Source organism: Rhincodon typus, chromosome 47 (genome assembly GCF_021869965.1).
Source record: "Rhincodon typus isolate 14 chromosome 47, sRhiTyp1.1, whole genome shotgun sequence".
Taxonomy (NCBI): Eukaryota; Metazoa; Chordata; class Chondrichthyes; order Orectolobiformes; family Rhincodontidae; genus Rhincodon; species Rhincodon typus.
The window spans coordinates 8,480,002-8,484,862 of NC_063378.1; the positions used below are offsets into that span (position 1 = coordinate 8,480,002).

General features: G+C 45.9%; 1 long non-coding RNA gene across 1 annotated transcript in view; it reads right to left on the reverse strand.

Moving 5' to 3' along the window:
- Positions 1-3,333, reverse strand: part of LOC125487912 — a 4,399-nt gene extending 1,066 nt beyond the window's left edge. Inside the window, exon 1 of the long non-coding RNA XR_007266153.1 lies at positions 3,257-3,333. This is a non-coding gene — a long non-coding RNA (uncharacterized LOC125487912). The remainder of the gene's footprint in view (positions 1-3,256) is intronic.
- Positions 3,334-4,861: the final 1,528 nt, after the last annotated feature.

Sequence of the window (4,861 nt, forward strand, 5' to 3'; positions counted from 1 at the left end):
CTCCTGCTCCTCTGATGCTGCCTGACCTGCTGCGTTCCTCCAGCTCCCCACTGTATCGATTCTGACTCCAGCATCTGCAGTTCTTGCTATCTCCATGGAAACAAGCCCTTCAGCCCAACTTGTCCATGCTACCCAGTTTTTACAATTTAAGCTAGTCCCATTTGCCTGTGTTTGGTTCATATCCCTCCAAACTTATCTCATCCATGTACCTGTCTAAAAGTTTCTTAAATGACAAAATTATACTCACTTTCCACCACTACCTGTGACAGCTCATTCCAGACACTCACCACCCTCTGTGTGAAAGCCCTCTGAACCCTCTTGTATGTCTCCCCTCTCACCTTAAACTTATACCCTCTGATTTTAGACTCCGCTACTGTGGGGGAAAACTGTTGGCTATCTACCTTATCTATGCCTGTCATGATTTTATAGGCTTCTGGTAGGTCACTCCTCAGTCTCCTGCACTCCAGAGAGAAAAGTCCCAGCGTATTCAACCACTCCTATAACTCAAACCTTCCAGCCCGGGTAGCATCCTAGTAAATCTTTTCTGCACTCTTTCTGGTTTAATAATTTCCTTTCTACAGTAGGGTGATCAGAACTGCTTGCAACTCTCCATGAGATCTCACCATTACATTATACACCTGCAACAAGATGTCCCAACTCTTATACTCAATGCTCTGATCGATGAAAGCTAGCAAGCCGAAAGTCTTCTTCGCTGCCCTGTCTACCTGTGACTCCATTTTCAAGGAGTGGAATAATTATCTCAGAGGGAGGGGACGCTGGTTAATCCCAATGCACATTAACAGCTCTTCACTTGCAGTGATAGACGCTTTCCCCCGAACCAGGAGACTTGCGTTCAAGTCTAGAGATGCATAATAATATGCCTGAACGTATTGATGTGAAAATATCTTAAACCCAATGCACATACACTTCCTATGACTCAAGCCAATTAAACGGACCCCCTTCCCCACGTTCCCATAAACGTTGTCCCCATTCCTGCCAGCTGGACTGACAGGAAGGATTCAACATGACTGCAATTCCAGTGATTTTGGATTTTAACTCTGTCATTAAGGGAAAGATACCCCAATCTGAAAAAGGATAATTCAGACTAACTTGAGGTTTGAGTATCACGCCTATCCCTGGGATGAGAATGGCTGGTCAGATTTAATGTCAAGTTTTTTTTGTTTTTGCCTGAAACACAAATAATGTGGTATGAATCTGGAAGTGTCTTTGTTTAATTTTTTTAATTGTGTTGGCATTTCAGTCTAACCAGCTGATTTTGGGATCTAAGTTAAGTATATGCCCTCTCCTGTCTCTTTCAGTCTGTGCAACCTCTAGTTTTATCAGTTTGCAATTTTCCAATTTGTAATTTGATACCATTAAGTACTTACCACAGTACATCACCAGAGTGGAGTTTTGAACTGAGTTTTTAAAAGAAATTCATTTGTAGGATGTGGGGATTACCAGCTGGGGCCAGTATTTATTGCCCCTGTCCCTAGTTGCCCCCTTGAGAAGGGGGGGGTGAGCTGCCTTCTTGAACCGCTGCAGTCCATGTGCTGTGGGGTGGACCCACAATGCCCCTTAGGGAGGGAATTCCAGGATTTTGATCCAGTGACATTGAAGGAATGTTTCCGAATCAGGATGGGGAGGGGCTCGGAGGGGAACTTGCAGGGGGCTGGTGTTCCCATGTATCTGCTGCCCCTTGTCCTTCCAGATGGAAGTGGTCGCGGGTTTGGAAGGTGCTGTCTGAGGATCTTTGGTGAGTTTCTGCAGAGCATCTGGTAGATGGTACACACTGCTGCGACTGAGCATCGGTGGGGGAGGGAGTGGGATGTTTGTGGATGTGGTGCCAATCGAGCAGGGGCTGCTTTGTCCTGGATGGTGTCGAGCTTCTTGAGTGTTGTTGGGGCTGCACCCATCCAGGGCAAGTGGGGAGTATTCCATCCCACTCCTGACTTGTGCCTTGTCGACAGTGGGACAGGCTTTGAAGAGTTATTTGCTGTAGGATTCCTAGCCTTTGATCTGCTCTTGAAGCTATTGTGTTCATATGATGAGTCCAGTTGAATTTCTGGCCAATGATAACCTCCCAGGATGTCAATAGAGGGGATTTAGTATTCATAACACCATTGAATGTCAAGGGACGGTGGTTAGATTGTCTCTTATCATGATGATCATGGCCTGGCAATTGTGTGGCGCAAATGTTACTAGCTACTTGATAGCCCAAACACTCCTTCAAACTAATGATCTATAAATGGTAGCAGTTTAGGAGCGCTGGAGTATTTGTCTCCTTGTTCTGAGGAAGGATGTTCTCGCAGCGGAGGGACTGTGACAGATTTCCCAAACTGATTCCTGGGATCGATGATGTGGAGGTGCGTGGGGTTGGGTTAGGGTGGACAAAGTCAGCAGTCCAACAGGTTTATTTGAAATCACAAGTTTTTGGAGTGACTTCACCTGACGAAGCAGAAGCACTTTGAAAGTTTGTGATTTCAATTAAATCTGTTGGACTGTAACCTGGGATGGCAGGAGTGATGTAGGAAGGTAGACCAGATTGGTTAGGGCTATATTCACTGGAGTTTAGAAGAATGATGGGGGAACGGGGTGGTAGGTGGAGTCTCATTGAAGCCTATAAAATTCCAACAAGACCAGACAGGAAAGATATTCCTGATAACCAGGCATCACCAGAGATATTATACCTTCTCTTGAGTAGGTGGTGCTTGAATGGGGACCTGCTTGCTCAGAGGTAGGGGCATTACCACAAGTTTACAACAATGAGGTACCATTCCTGACTGTAGCGAGTTTTAATTCAGACATTTTATGACATAAGTCCGGATAAGGGGCTGAGCCCTTTAGGACTGAGATGAGGAGGAAAGTCTTCATTCCAGAGATCGAGTAGCCCGTGGAACTCTATCACAGAAAGCGACTGAGGCCAGAACAGTGAGTATTTTCAGAAAGAAGTTAGAGGTAGTTCTTAAGACTAAAGGGGTTGAAGGATATGGGGGAGAAAGCGGGAAACAAGGGGGCTGAGTTGGATGATTGATTGCGATCATCTTGAATGGGTGGAGCTAGTTCGGATAGTTGGATGGCATATTCCTGATCCTATTTCCTATGTATATCCAGTTTTGGATCACATCACAAGCAGAATATGAGAGCCACGTAATATCTCTACCCTGTGGGAAATTCACACAATTAGGACTTTCTTGAATTAATCACTTCTTTACTCTTGCCATGAGTATTTAGTAGCTGGAAGGTTGGCTTTTACCTTGCATGTGAGTGTCACATTCTGGGTGTTCAAACTCAACCGTCGATCTTAGCTGATGGTCACTTTTGGCGGTTCTACAGAGAAAAAAAACAGTGGCGTCTGTGTGAGGCAGTCCACTTTAAGATAAAGCAATCCTGTCACAATCAACAAGGAACTTTAATAGAACTGCTGCCGGTGTCCCTCTCTCTGAACCAGCAGCTCAAATCCCACCTGCTCTAGAGGTGTGTAATAATATTGTTCAACCAATTGCAATCAGCTTTGGGGCTTATCCCAAAAATGTGGGTGTGGGTATTGTGTGGGTATTGTTACTACACACCTTTGGAGCAAATGGACTATCTCAGGGGTGAAGACACGAGCAGTACACCATCAGTTTTTCAGAATTTTATGAGGGCTTGATTGTAACTCGACAGTTTAGAGCAAATGCCAGTTTCCACATTTCCCTTCTGGATCCTTTCCCTATCCAGAACCCAATCCCTCACTGGAGAAAAACCCAGCTCTGTTTTTTAAAAAAATTTAAATAAACCTGTTCACAGACATTATGACTTACCATCGGAGTAGGTCGGACTTGAACCCTTCCCTCCTGGCTTAGACGTAAGGTCACTACCGCAGTGCTGCAAGAGCGCCAAAAGGCTAAGCATTCGGATCAACCTTTTCAGATGTGCGAGACACACATCTGGGGCAGGCGGGACTTGACCTCAGGCCTTCTATCCCAAAGAACAGAGGCACTGCCCACTACCTCATAACTCCTGCAATTCTTGACACTCCACTAACTGAAGACACAAATCCCAGACCAGACATTATATTGCTTCTCGAAGATAATTAACAGTGGTGAAAATAAATTTCCCACCTCTCTTTTGGTAGATATTTCACAATGGACTCAATTGGTCAAACATTGATAATGTGGACTGGTACCCTGAGTTGCTGGGTAAATTATCCTTATTAGTACAGCAAGTTTCCATTTCATGGAACCCCTACTGTCTGGAAAGATGCCACTCAAGTCATCACTGACCCTCTGAAGAGCATTCCACCACATCCCTGCACTTCCCACAGCTAGCCCAACTGGCCTGCACATCCCACAGGGCAACTTAACACGGCCAACCCACCCTAACCTGCACACCTTTGGACTGTGGGAGGAAACCGGGGCACCCGGAGGAAACCCACGCAGACACGGGGAGAATGTGCAAACTTCACACAGACAGTCACCCGAGGGTGGGATCGAACCTGGGTCCCTGGTGCCGTGAGGCAGCGGCGCTAACCACTGAGCCTACTTGCTCCTGTTGTGGATTGGGCCATGTATTTTTTTTTCCCCCAAATTCCCAATTTCAGCATGATAACCATGGTTTAGTTCTGAGGAAGGGTGACCAGACCTGAACTCTGTTTTTTCCTTCACAGATGCTGCCAGACCTGCTGAGCTTTTCCAGCAACTTCTGTTTTTGTTCCTGATAACCGTGGGTTGTCTGCATAAAGCCAGATCTCACCTACAGTATTAGAATTAGAACTCCTACAATGTAGAAGCAGGTCATTTGGTCCATCATGTCCACACCAATCCTCTGAAGAGTATCTCACCCAGATCCACACCAGCCCTGTAGCCTTGCATTTCCCACG